Source organism: Cupressus sempervirens, chromosome 6, assembly GCF_028749045.1.
Source record: "Cupressus sempervirens isolate cs-2001-9-10 chromosome 6, ASM2874904v1, whole genome shotgun sequence".
Classification (NCBI taxonomy): domain Eukaryota; kingdom Viridiplantae; phylum Streptophyta; class Pinopsida; order Cupressales; family Cupressaceae; genus Cupressus; species Cupressus sempervirens.
In genome coordinates, this window is record NC_143123.1 from 8751433 (window position 1) to 8767094 (window position 15662).

Genomic DNA, 15662 nt, shown 5'->3' on the forward strand with positions numbered 1-15662 from the left:
ATCTCTCAGTGCTTTGTTCAATTAGGTTTAGAGTCATAGATTTTCTATCAACTTTACATCATCATTATTTGAATTAATATGTTCCTAGATCGGTCACACATTAGTCAAAGAGGGGCAAATGTAATCACCCAAAAATGGTCTAGTAAACTATAAGCCCTCTTTTTAGCATTTCAAATCTCTATACTAAACTATATCTTATGCTTAATCAATTTCTACATATTTATTTAATCACTTATCTTTGATCAAATTATCATTTTATCATTTATTTAATTATAACCTATGGTATGGCCACCTTATCCTAAGTTTTGATTTAATTAGAAGAACATGTCCCCTTCTAATTAAATAGAACCCCTTTATCCTATGTGTGCACAAGATTTTTTTTTCTCATTTAAGAATAAATTTAAATACTTTTTGTCTACATATTGAATGCACACTTTCCAAGGCAATGAGATCTCTTTTGCCTCTTTTTCTCCTCCACACGTCTTTTGCCTCTTTACCACATCCTTTGATTTTAGGTCTTGAGAATCTTGTGCACCAAAGTCAACATGAGAATATTTCTCCACCATAGATTGACTCTTAATCTCTCACCATCCATTGTTCTTTAAAAGAAGCCTCTCTCCCTACTCTCTCATATCTTAGACTCTCATGCTATTTTTATGTTGCATATTTCATTCTAGAGCTATTGGAGCACCCATCACACTCTTCTATATTGTTGGATAATTCTTGCTCTCATCATAGCTTACTTGCATGCTAGCTTTGTTTCCTTTATTGCATTATTTTAGCTCACATAGGTTATCTCACCTAGCTTAAATACAAGGAAAGTAATCTTCCTCATCTTGTTAGTTTTTAAATTTCTTTCTTGTTATTACAATGCATTTTGGATTAACTTGTACTCTAATCTAGCTTTCATTTGCATTTACATGCTCTTTTGACTCTTGGATACTAGCATTATTGCTCTTATCTTTGAATCTTTCATTCTATGGTGCACCTTGTAAGGGTCTCCTATCCAGGTTCATTTGAGAGCCATACTCATTGTTGCTATTTTTTTGATTTCCCCTTGCACATCATATATGGGAAGCTCTAAGTCACCATTCAAGGTTCCTAATCTATTGGATCCCTTGGATATAATGCCTTAGAGAAGTGTGTCACATTTTTGGCATACATTAGGCAAATCAAACAAAAATATAAAAAAAACAAGCACACCATACACATTGAAGTATGGGATAAGTACAATTAATAATTCACAAATAATAATAACATCATTCCCTAACATGTGAATTCTACTATAATAAAGATAATTAAAATAATCAACTCAAAGCACATAGTATAACATCACTAACTAAGACCATAGTATAATCCTTAACCAAGAGCATATGAAATATTATTATTGCATGAAAATAATCAACACTATCTGCTAAAAATGATAAAACAATTACTCTATATATATCAAAGCATTACATTCTAAATATACATGCTCATATAAAAGCTTGGTAAGGTTTAGTAGAAAAATTTAGAATGATAGAAAATTGATGGGTATTACATTGAAGGTGGTTCATCCTTGTTATTGTTTGGTGGCTTTAGTTGGATAAAATTTGAGATTAAACTCAAGTCACACACACACACACACACACACACACACACACACACACACACACACACACACACACACACACACACACACACACACACACACACACACACACACACATTTGTAATTTAATTAAATAATCTAATTATGTTGTTACCATTTTATTGAATAGACATGTCCCATGAAGGGACATGTCTCCTCTTGGTTTATTATTAATATAAATAAGAGATTGTTACAAAGTGGAAAACACATACCAGGAAAAATGGTAGTGCTAATACATTTGCAGTAGATCCTCTATATATTAAAAAAAAAACTAGTATCAGAGCAGGAAGATTAGTGGAATAATATGAATGCAAAGGTCTCACTGAATTATTAAATTGAAGTTTGTGATTCTTGCATCTACTTTGGAGTAAAGGAGGAACACAGTTCATCTAAATCAGAAATCACAAGAACATTGAACCAAATCTGTGTAGCAAGTTGTCTGATCAATTAAGGACTTCTGACAGGATGATTAGATGATCAACAAGCCTTGTCATCCAAACTTTTGAGGCTGGTCATTGGATAAATTAGGAACAAGACCTGCAAGCTCTTTGCAATCCCAAATCTTTTGTGTTGGACACCATCGCAACAACTTCACCAAGTGGACGATAGAGATTATTAGCAGAATAATCGCAAGGGAGGTTGCATATATCACACTCTTGAAAATTATGCTTGTATCAACAACTCGTATATCAATGACAATACCTTTTGACCTGAGTAGTCAAAGTATTTGACTATGCAAACCATGGGAGAAATGTATGTCTCCTGCTAGGTGAGGGATAAATCAAATTAGATGTGGAAAGAGAAGCAATTTGTCGATGAGGATAGTCAATAGATGATTTGACTATGCTTGTGGCAATGGGGGCATCAAACTTTTACAAAGGATTTAATCATACCAATTTGATTTGATAATTGACATTGGGGAAGTGATAGGTGGCAATGGGATCACAACACATGCTTGTATGGTGTGCCCCACATAGATACCTCTAAGTGGGAATCATAAGGTTTATGCTTCTTGTCACTCCTTGTCCTTGGAAATAAATAAGAAAAGGGTGATACAAAGGCAAGTATTTATATCTTTAATTAAAAGTGAATATAGATTAGGGAACAAGTGCTACTACATTTGCAATGATTCACACTTAAGCAATGACCAATCTTTTCTTGTCCTACTATATAAAAGGAACATTTAAGGTAAGTACTTATCTAATTCATTATGAATATATTTTTAATTAATGAGTTCCAGTGTATTGAGAAAGTGCAAAGACTTATTAATAAGGAAATAAAAAATAGGAAACATAGATTAAAATATTGAATACATGTATACTATATTTATCTATGTTATATATATATATATATATATATATATATATATATATATATATATATATATATATATATATATATATATATATATATATATTATAAGAGTTATTTGCCTTGATCTTTTCCTCCGAGATTGTTCTTATACAAAGAAGAGGGGTATTGAGATTCAGAGGGAGATTTTCATTTCATTAGAGGCAACCTTGAAATGATAGGGAGCATATTCAATCAACCTTTGGTGATCTTAGATGTATTGATTAAGAGGGAGTAAACCATTTTGAGATGGGTTTCTTTATGATCAATAAATTGAATTAGACAAGAGGATTGTGATTAAGGAATATTCCTCGTATCTATGTGATTTTAATGGGCCTACCCCCTGTGTACATCATGAAGAAGTGATGACTTCCAAATGATGTCACTTGTATTTGCAGAAGTTATTGTAAGGTGACAATCTTATAATAACTTGTATTATGAGATCTAATAGATTGAGTAAATGGTGAAAGTCTTGCATCTCAACATTCTGGGAGACCATTATTTTGAGTATTTGGTGAATATTAGTGATATCCCAGGAGGCCAATACTCATGATATCATATGTGATATCAAACCTTATTTTGAGTAATTGGTGAATACCATATAATATTCTAGGAGACCAATACTCGTGATGTCAAATGTGATATCACACCTTATTTGAGTACTTAGTGAATATCGGATGTCGATATTCTAGGAGGCCAATACTTGTAATATCAAATGTGATATCTAAATGTTAGATTTCTTCTGATCAAAGATATTCTTAATATATGTCTTCTGTTTATCCTCCCTAGCTAAGAGGGAGTGTTATTGTTTGGTAGCTTCACTTGGATAAACTTTGAGATTAAACTCAAGTTACACACACACACACACACACACACACACACACACACACACACACACACACACACACACACACACACATGTTTGTCGTTTAATTAAATAATATAATTTTGTTGTTACCATTTTATTGAATAGACATGTCCCATGAAGGGACATGTCTCCTATTGGTTTATTATCAATATAAATAATACATTTGCAACAGATCCTCTCTATATATAAAAAAACTAAAAATCCTATATCGATATAGGATGAAGTTGGTTCAACCTATACCAAAAAGGGTAAATTTCAAGGTAAACATTGTGGCATACGAGAAACATTTAGAGTTTTAGGAGAAAAGAAAAAGAAAATCATGAAAATGAAGCATAAATGCATTAAAAATCAAGGAGATCACTAAAATGCGGCTCAATTTCTCTGTGAGCGTACAATGTAATTGGTGCGAACTCTTTAGGACTATACATTATTGATTTTTGAATAATATAGTGGGTGGATTTTTTAGTATGTTTTTTTCTTCTCCCAAAGAGATTTTCACCACTAAATTCACTATCTCTTTGACATGCATCTCATTTATGTAATTGTTATAGTAATCTAGGAAAGTTTTTACACTTTTCTCTTTTCAAGATTAGTGTAAAAAGTTGTTGTGCTATCATAATTTCCATATACTTTTTTCTTAAATAGAAATAGGCAAAGAAAAAATACAACAAAGTGTTAACAAATTATATTTTACCAAACAATAGAATTTTGACATATTCTAGATGCATAATGTACTTGCTCTCCACAAGCTTTCAACTTTCTACCACTAGTTATTTCTCTTCCCTTCATTTAGGAAGTTCCTTCAAGAGCTTTATGACTATGAGACTTCTAGTATCTTTTATCTCAACAAAATGCCTCAATCATATTTGGCAATAAGTCATTCTATGATAACCTATTTTTAAAAATAATTTAGTATATAAAAAATACTATATTGGTTGTATCTCTACAAATCATATCAGCCAATTCATTTATATAAGAAGCAATATTTCTAAAATTTCTTACTTGTAATTTTACATGTTTTTGCATATAGAGAATTCTTTAAAGCTTCATATCGGATAACAAAATGAGCACTACAAAAATTTTCAGCATGATAATTCTATTTGTTATTGTAAAAACAACTTTTAAATACTTAATGAAATATAAGTTTTCTTTGTTTACCCACATAGATATACCACTTATCTTATCTTTTTTTATTTTAATAAGAAGAAACTAACTTATTCATTTAACTAAAATTACTTTTGAGTGTTCGATGTTTTTAACTTTATTTTTGCCCTTTCTTCCCACGTCACTAATTAGAAAAAAAACCTTCTTAATTTGAAAAAGAAGAAAAATATTTCTAACAAGAAAGACATCAAATATATTTTTAATGAATAAATTGAAAATGACTTCAATCTTTTAAAGGAAAGGGGTATCAACAACCTTTTAACTCTAATTATTTAATTCTAACTTAGATGGTCATCTTGGCATACGATTAATTCTAAATATAAGATTCCTTATTATCTTAAAATTCAAACTGATAATATTTATTATCACTTTTAGCTGGAGACAAATTGTGCTACCAAAATCTGTATTTCACCATATTAAAACCCACAACCTACATCTTACAAAAAAATAGGAGATAAATAAAATTAAAATGAGGAAAATCCTTAGATATATGTCTCAAATATAAAATTTTGATTAGGTACTCATACAATAAAATACTTCCTTTCCATAAATTGTGGAAGGGAGAGAGAAAGAAGAGAATACTTGGAAGATCTAACTAATAAGATGCTAGAATATGAAAGAAGCAATTTTGTTTCATTGAAATATTTATTCTTGCACCGAAAGTTATAAATCAATGATAAGATTTAAACTTGTATAAATTGTTGAAGAACTTGCATCAAATTGCATTTCTTCCCTTGGTAAGAGATCAAACTAGTATGTTAAAGGTATTCCCAGTTACATAAAGGATATGAAAGCGAAAAAAATATAATATCTAATTGGTATGATGTTCAATAAATTTGATAATCAAGACATCTTAAAAAAAAAGTTTTTGAAGAATCACAACCAAAGAAGAACTAGTTAGGAAGAGATAGTAGAAAGAGATAGATTAAGGTAAAAATGGACTTTTAAAACTAGGATTTAATCCTACTTCAAATTCATTATACCAAAATGCTTCCAAATTAGCTCACTCCCAGAATAATACTCATCCAAGTCAAAAGTTTGTATGAAGAAGTTACAATAAATAAATTCCTAGGTATACATAAAACATTAAGTCAAAAAATGAAAGTATGACACGTGTCAACATTTTCAAGCTAATCTTGCCATTCATGGGTGCAACTTTGATGATACTTTTAACCACTTGAAAAAACATTGAAGTGAGATGTAAACAATGTCTCACATAATGCAATATGGTCAAGCCTCTCCTTCTAATAAGAAATTGTTGGGAGACTTGTATAGACTAGGACATCGCAAATTATGAATTGTATTTTCCCTTGAAGGAGAGAGTGAATTGAAATACACAACAATATAAGCTTTCCATTAAAAGAATATTGATAGAAATATAAGTAGGAAGGAACCTCTTCTATGGTATTCCTATTAATATTGATTTCAATCCTCCTAGTTTATATGCAAGAAACAACCATGTACTTCCAAAGGCACCTACCATTTCCAAAAACAAAGTTGTTTTTAGCCTACCATGAGAAAAGTATAGTGAAATATAAGAGTTGAGAAGAACTAAGGTAAATATTGTTAGAGTAATTATTTGTTCTAACTTATTAATTAAATCATTTTGATTTAATTAATTAAGTTGCCTATTACTCTAGTTTTCTTAAGCTATCTTGTAGGTGCATATAATTAATATTTTATTAATTATATTGTGCAACCCTAGCTTTCTTAGGCTTTAGTTTCCCTTTTCGGGTTTCGTGATTCCTTTATAAGGATTCACCTCTTTGTATTTTATTCATTCACTTATTGGATTATATGTGATATTGCTCTTTGCATGTCCATAAGATGGATCTGGCTTTTTGGCCTCCTTGATTTTTCCTTGCCTTTGTTCTTTGCTTCATCCATGTGACAGGGTTATGCATGCAGGTGTTCTTGGGAGATTAGTTTTTCACCTAATCTAACATGGTATTAGAGCTAGCTTGCTGCTTGCTGTTCGTGGTTTGTTGAAGCGTTTCAGAAGCTGCGTTTTTCGAAGCAGTGGGAGGCTGTACGGACAAATTTTTTGTTTTGGGACACTTTGGGCTCAAACGGACACTTCCATTGGATCCGAAAGGCCGTTTGCAGTTAGAATCCATATAAAATTTGTCCATTTTGGACACCGTTGGTTTGGGAGGCAAATTTTTTTTTGCCCAACAAGGCCATACGGCCCCCCACACGCAGTTCGAGGCAGAAATTAAAAAAAAATAAAATTTGCAAAAAAAAAATTTGCGGCTTGTTTTTTGCCACCGCGGTTATCTAACCGCTACCGGCTCCGTTGCGGTTACCGCAGCAGTCACCACTGGTGGTCACCGCTGGTGGCCCGCTTAGCGGCCACCGCTAGCGGCCCTCAGCGGTTCCCGCTGCGGCCCCGCTGCGCCCCGCTCGTGGTGACCTCCGCCCACCCTCCGCCCATGCACCGCTCCACCGGCTGAGCCGGGGTGGCGCATTTTTTTTTGGAGGTTTTTGTTTTTTTGTTATTTTTTTTTATTAAAAAAATAATAATTTTTTGCATTTTCAGAGGCCCTGGAGGTTTTTTCTCCGTAACTTAAGCATACAGACGTATTTTTTCAATCCGAAAAATGTGCCGAAAAGCTGGTTCCGAGACGAAGATGCTGGTATAGGTTTTTTTGAGTTTTGATGCATTTTGGTTGCCTTTTTTGGTAGTCAAAGCCGAATGTTCTATTTTGCACTCCGGGAGGTGTATCTTGAGCTTCTGATCTTCGATTTTGGACTTCTTTATATCGCTGGAAAGCTCTTTCTGTGCTCTTTCCAATGATGCTAGTTGTTGTTCCAAATTTTGTTCTAGGCACATCCTATTTAGTCTTTTGCGTTTTAGCATTCTGGTGGATATCCTGTTTGTTTCAGGTCCGGGGATCGTTTTTGTTGCTTCAGTTGCTTCGTTTTGGGCTCTACCTTCTATTGTTTCAGCCTTATGTCTTTTCTGATCATTGTTGATATTCATTGTAAGCATTTTTATGCAACGCACTGAGATAAAGTGCCACTCTTGCGTTTCGGGATCCTTTTCATAATTGTGATTCATTGTACTTGCACTATTTTATAAAGTGCCATGGGGGGATAGTTGTTTGCCACTTATAGGCCCTCTTTCTCTAATTCCTCATGTAGTGTCGATGACACGAGCCTTTATTTGTGTTTGTACCTCACTCTCGATGTGTTTGGCTCCTGTGTTGTAGGAGATTTTTGTCCCATCTTTTCAGCTGCCTGTCACCTCACCTGCCTTAAGGAGAGGTTATATTGTTGTTCTATGCTTCTTTGGTTGATGGTTTGTGCCTTCTATTTTCATGGAGGTTCCTTTGGTTGATGGTTCGTGCTTTCTATTTCCATGGAGGTTCTACAGATCAGCATTTTGACAGAGTTTTGCGGTTCTTCATGCTTCAATGATTCTCTTCTGATCTCTTTGTTCCTTCTTCTAGAACATTCTTTGCTATCTCTTTTTGGAGTAGGGTTTTTCCCATGTGGTTTTCTCTATTTCTCCTCTTTATAGAGATTTTGTTGTGATTGGGTACCTGATCTGGCCTTGTTGCCGGGACCCAATTCTTTTTCATAGCTATGCTAGGTTAGCTTCCTCCCAAGCTTCGCTTAAGGGGGGGTGTTAGAGTAATTATTTGTTCTAACTTATTAATTAAATCACTTTGATTTAATTAATTAAGTTTCCTATTACTCTAGTTTTCTTAAGCTATCTTGTAGGTGCATATAATTAATATTTTATTAATTATATTGTGCAACCCTAGCTTTCTTAGGCTTTAGTTTCCCTTTTCGGGTTTCGTGATTCCTTTATAAGGATTCACCTCTTTGTATTTTATTCATTCACTTATTGGATTATATGAGATATTGCTCTTTGCATGTCCATAAGATGGATCTGGCTTTTTGGCCTCCTTGATTTTTCCTTGCCTCTGTTCTTTGCTTCATCCATGTGACAGGGTTATGCATGCAGGTGTTCTTGGGAGATTAGTTTTTCACCTAATCTAACATGGTATCAGAGCAAGCTTGCTGCTCGCTGTTTGTGGTTTGTTGAAGCATTTCAGAAGTTGCATTTTTTAGAGGGTTTCAATTTTTAGAGTTATTTTGTATTAGATTTGAAGGGGTCATTTTTTCGGTGCATTTTGAGCCCAAATGGACCTCACCGTTGGATTCGTAGCACCCAAAAACCCCTGTTTCCATATAAAATTTGTCCAATTTGGACACAGTTGAAATTTGATGCAAAAATTTGTTACCAGATTTGGGCACGCTTTCCGAAGAAAAGATTTATTTTTTTATTAAAAAAATAAATCATAAAATCAAAAGGCTTTATTAAAAAAAGGCTCATGAGTTTTTATTAAAAAAAGCGTTTGCTTTTTTTGCAAAAATTCTTCAAAGTTTTTTGTTTTTTGTTTAAAAAAACATTTTCAAAATCTTCCAAAAAAGGATGCTGCATCAGCAAAGTATGACAGAGAAGTGACATCAGCAAGGTACTGAAGCAGGTCTGACAGCCGCAGGTGCTGACGTCATCCATCTTTGGGCTGTAATTTGATGGCTTTCAAATCATCATTTCTATAATTTGTTTTGTTTTAAAAGCTGTTTGTGGTTTTTTGGCCATATCTTTGTCATACGGAGGTATTTTTTGATGAATCTTATATCGTGGGAAAGCTCTTTTCGAGCCCGTCATGATGGTGCTAGTTATTTGAACTTTTGATATAGTTTGGTTGCCTATTTTGGCAGTCAAAGCCGGATGTTCTATTTTGCACTCTGGGAGGCGTATCTTGAGCTTCCGATCTCCGATTTTGGACTTCTTTATATCGTTGGAAAGCTCTTTCTATGCTCTTTCCAGTGATGCTGGTTGTTGTTCCAGATTCTGTTCTAGGCACATCCTATTCAGTCTTTTGTATTTTAGCATTCTGGTGGATATCCTGTTTGTTTCAGGTCCGAGGATCGATTTTGTTGCTTCAGTTGCTTCGTTTTGGGCTCTACCTTCTGTTGTTTCAGCCTTATGTCTTTTATGATAATTGTTGATATTCATTGTAAGCATTTTTATGCAATGCACTGAGATAAAGTGCCACTCTTGCGTTTCGGGATCCTTTTCATCATTGTGATTCGTTGTACTCGCACTATTATATAAAGTGCCATGGGGGGGATAGTTGTTTGCCGCTTATAGGCCCTCTTTCTCTAATTCCTCATGCAGTGTCGATGACACGTGCCTTTATTTGTGTTTGTACCTCACTCTCAATGTGTTTGGCTCCTGTGTTGTAGGAGATTTTTGGCCCATCTTTTCAGCTGCCTGTCACCTCACCTGCCTTAAGGGGAGGTTATATTGTTGTTCTATGCTTCTTTGGTTGATGGTTCATGCCTTCTATTTCCATGGAGGTTCCTTTGGTTGATGGTTCGTGCCTTCTATTTTCATGGAGGTTCTACAGATCAACATTTTGACAGAGTTTTGCGGTTCTTCATGCTTCAATGATTCTCTTCTGATCTCTTTGTTCCTTCTTCTGGAACATTCTTTGCTGTCTCTTTTTGGAGTAGGGTTTTTCCCATGTGGTTTTCTCTATTTCTCCTCTTTATAGAGATTTTGTTGTGATTGGGTACCTGATCTGGCCTTGTTGCCGAGACCCAATTCTCTTTCATAGCTGTGCTAGGTTAGCTTCCTCCCAAGCTTCGCTTAAGGGGGGGTGTTAGAGTAATTATTTGTTCTAACTTATTAATTAAATCACTTTGATTTAATTAATTAAGTTGCCTATTACTCTAGTTTTCTTAAGCTATCTTGTAGGTGCATATAATTAATATTTTATTAATTATATTGTGCAACCCTAGCTTTCTTAGGCTTTAGTTTCCCTTTTCGGGTTTCGTGATTCCTTTATAAGGATTCACCTCTTTGTATTTTATTCATTCACTTATTGGATTATATGTGATATTGCTCTTTGCATGTCCATAAGATGGATCTGGCTTTTTGGCCTCCTTGATTTTTCTTTGCCTCTGTTCTTTGCTTCATCCATGTGATAGGGTTATGCATGCAGGTGTTCTTGGGAGATTAGTTTTTCACCTAATCTAACAAATATTTTTATGTATGACAGGCTATGAAGTCATCTCACTCAAAGAGAGGATTTATTGATATCAATAAATAATTAAAAAAAGTGAATCCTATACAATGTTATAGTAGGTAAAAATAATTAGTCAATTGCCTTGATGCCTTGGCCACCATGTTTAAATAAAACATTAGAGCCCCTCCTTTCGTAATTAGCATATGGATGGTTGGGAAAAAAAATTGATAATTTATTAGTGGACTTAGAAACATCATGTAACATAATACCTTACTCTATTTTCCAAAAAATGTGATAACTCCCAAAATTTTCAACTAATTCATGTTGCAGCTAGATAAAATAGATGTCAAGGTCATCAATAAATTAAAGAATGTACATATGCATTCATAAGTAGATCCCCATGTAACAAACATGTAGTAAACATACTTGAAATGTTTCTTAATAGTATAAGAGGATGTTTCTCCACAAGCTTACCTAGTTTTGGTTACCATAGTATAAGAGGATGTTTCTCCACAAGGATGTTTCTTAATAGTATAAGAGGATGTTTCTCCATAGTATAAGAGGATGTTTCTCCACAAGCTTACCTAGTTTTGGTTACCATGCAAATGGCTGAATAATCATATAAAGGGTTCAAGCACACTCAAACAAATGATTATAGATTTTAATGCTCTAAAATAGAAAACATCACAAAGATTGGCTTGGGTTATATAAGATAAATGAAATATCATGATATACATATATGCAAGAAGACATAATATTAGATGACACTTTCACAAGATCCTAATATAAGAGTTTGAGCTTGCTAAACTTGTTGCAATTAAAATATAGCACGAGTGCATCTATGCTCTTGTTTCTAGAATGGTGTAGGTGCACAAAAGAGAGTTGAACATCTAAAAAGTTGCGAGAGGGGTGAATTAGCATTCCCTTTAAAACAATACATTTTTTGAATAGTTGTCCACATATCATAACTAAACTCAATCATGAAAATTATAACTATGATAGCAACACATAATAGATGACACCAAATGTTTACACGAATACCCATGAAGGAAATACCATAGAGAGGGTTAACTCTCAACATATTATAATCTATCACAAAATATTGCAATAGTGTTGCACATCTCACTAACCAAGTGAGGTTCAATCTAGATGGCACATTGCCTAGAAAATAAAAATAAAAATCAACTACTACGATTGCATCTCAAATGATCATGAAGTATAGCTATAATGAAGTTCAATAGATATATTCTACACGCTTCATATGATCTTAGATCTGATCACTCTCATAATTTTTTAAAATTTTGGATTTTGTTTTTCACATGACCTTAATATCATCACATAACAAAAAGCTAATAATGTATGTATGTATGCACACACATGTATGCACGTATGCACACACATGTATGTACGTATGCACACACATGTATGTACACGTGCGTGCGCACACACATGCACACATGTATGTACACATGCACACACACACATCAAACGAACCTAAAATGAATTGAACTCAACCTCAAAAATTATTAAATGAATTTTGAACCTAAATCTCAAACCTTAATCTAAACTGATAATTTAGCTTAAATACCTTTATCAAGTGAGATCTCTTGTTCAATCTCTTGTTAAATGTGCTCATAATGAAAACGATTTTGTAAATAAATTTTTTTAGATGATTGCTTTAGGATAGAGCAAAGATGCTCACTTTAGTTGTCTAAATCCTCGAAAATATGCTTATTCCTTTACCAATTCAACTTAAATAACTCAGTCACATGAGATTTCTTGTTTAATGTGCTCATAATCATTTAATTGAAATGCTTTTCTAACGAGCGTTTTTAGATGCTTTCTTAAGATAGGGAGAGATGACAAGACGACTCCAAGGCTTTAAAATCAAAGTCTCAATTCACATGTTTTCATTAGTGATTTTTAATTTTAATTTTTTTCTTGTGGGCCACAAATTAGAATTCATTCATCTCACCTCTAATCTATATGGCCTAATAATTTGACTCCAATGTGTTGAACATTGGTAGCTGTAGGAGCTATGATGGTTGTTTTGTATGCTAATGAAGACCTCATACGTTCATGAGAATTCCTTTACCTATGATGGTTGTTTTGTATGCTAATGAAGACCTCATACGTTCATGAGAATTTAAAAGGATGATCAAAGAGCATCTGAAGAGTCATATGTATGTGTTGTTGTTGGATTCAACTTGAGAAGTTTTATTTGACAAGCAAAGAGTCACGTCTCTTTGGTATTGATCATCGAAGACTATGAAGAGTCTTCATTGAATGAAGAGTTGATCATTTTTACAAGTAGAAGTTTTTCCACTGCTTGTAATGCTCGTATCTTATTCGTCACACAGAGCAAAAAATGACTAGACTTTAATTTTTTATTGTATGCATTCGAAGATATGTCGTGACTTGGTCTGATGTGCAAAGGAAAAAAATATTGTATTGGTTTTGATGTTGTGTGTCAACAACAAGCGATTGTTACTATCTATTGTGCATAGGCTTGTTACTATCTGTTGTGCATAGGCTGAGTATATAGTGAGTTATTTTTGTAGGTGATCCTTGGCATAGTGTTTCATGATTATTCTATTTTTAAGTTTCTTGTCATCGATCTACGTATTCAGTTTTGAGTGAGTAAACATTCATTCTATTGTGTGTGTTAAGGAGATCTGAGACAATATTACTATAAGTATATTATAGTGTGGTATTCTTTTAAGGTGTGCACTCTAAGTATTCTAGCTTTATATCTGTACTATCATTATTATTCAATAAAATATTGTTCTTGTTGTAGCTGAGTTTTTCACCCTTAAGTGGAAGGTTTCCTAGGATAAATTTTTGTGTTTATATGTTCTTTTGTTATTTTAAGATATCTGCTCTTTTTTTTTTTTTGCTATTCTAGTTCATAAAAATATCATGGTATCAGAGCGAGTCTAAGTAAACTTCCAGAACCATAATTATTCAAGCAGTAATATATTCTTTTCTTCTCATCTAGATTGATCCTTTCAAGTTTCAAAATACCAAGGTTGAAGATAGCTTTTAGATGATGCATCCAATTTCACCTGATAGAAATTCAGTCCTTATTGCACTAGTAGAAAATGGTCTTTTTAAACTATGAGAAGACTGATGTGGTTGAGCCAACCGATGATACTGAGAAAGCTCAGTGGAAGAAGAATACAATTCTGACAAAGAAGATATTGATTGATTCTATTAAGGCTCATCTTGTGCCTATTATATCCAAGCTGAATTTAGCTAAAGAAATGTTTGAGAATCTGAAAAGCTTGTATAAATTCAACAATCCCAGTGGAGCTTTGGCCTTGAGATGTTAGCTCCATATAGAAATGGCTAGAGGAGAATCAGTAATCTCTTTCTTCATGACGATCATTGAATCGAAAGATCAACTCAGTGCCATTGGAGACTCAAAGGAAGATAACACCTGCTTATTTGGCCATGAATGGTCTCCCCCATTCTTGGAAATCTTTTATTCAAGGCATTAGTGGAAGAGATGAATTACCCTAGTTTGATCATCTGTGAGGCAATTGCATTCAAGAAGAATGTAGATTAGAAGCAAGAGGAAATGTACAAAAATGTCATTATGAAGAAGATCACGTCCTTAGTACTCAAACTTCTAAAAGAAAAGGAAGAAAAGGAAATTTCAAAAGGACTAGAGATAGGAATTCAGATTCAATTCCTGAAGCGAAGAAGGAGGATCTCTCTAGAATTCAATGTCTTAGATGTTACAAGTATGGACACTCTGCTAGAGATTGTTTAACAAGACCAAAACATCATATTGCTGCTGCAAATGTTGATGATGCTTCACATTATAAAGAATCCAATGACAACTTAAATGGATTTTTATTTATCTCAGCCCTTTCAAGCAATGTTCCAATTGATATAATACTTGGTTAATTGATAGTAGCGCTTCATGTCATATTATGGGATACCAAGAGCATCTTCCTAACTTGTTGGAAAAAGAAATTCATTTGCAAGTAATTATTGATGCTGATGCTTATTCCCTGTTCACTTGAGTGATCTCTTGTTTGTTCCAGGAATCAAGAAATATGATTTCATTTTTAGCATTGGAGGACAAAAGCCATCACATTTCATTTGCTAAAGATAAAGAACTTTCTTGAAAATAAAATGCATTAGCATTAAGACAAGTTGTGAAGTTGGCGTTCGTCAAGAGAGTCTACATAGATTTTATGTTCATCCTATTCAAGCTATAGCACATGATTCTATCAGTACAAGTGATCTGCGACATATAAGATTTGCTCACTTAAATTTCAGAACTCTTTCTTCCACAAAGAAGGTGGTTGTTGATCTTCCTAAGCTTAATCAAGAGCAGGATGGTATTTGCAAAGGTTGCCCTCTAGGTAAGAATGTTCAAGCTCTTTTGCACAATAGTGAAAGTAGAGAAAAAATGATTATATTGATATATGTGGACCTATATCAATTACACCTCTATGTAGTTTTTTGGTACTATATAATTTTTATTGATGACTTTTCATGTAAGACCTGGACTTATTTCTTGAAATCGAAGGAGTCTGATGAAGTGCTTTCTAGATTTAAAGAGTTCAAAGCTCAAGATGAGAACATG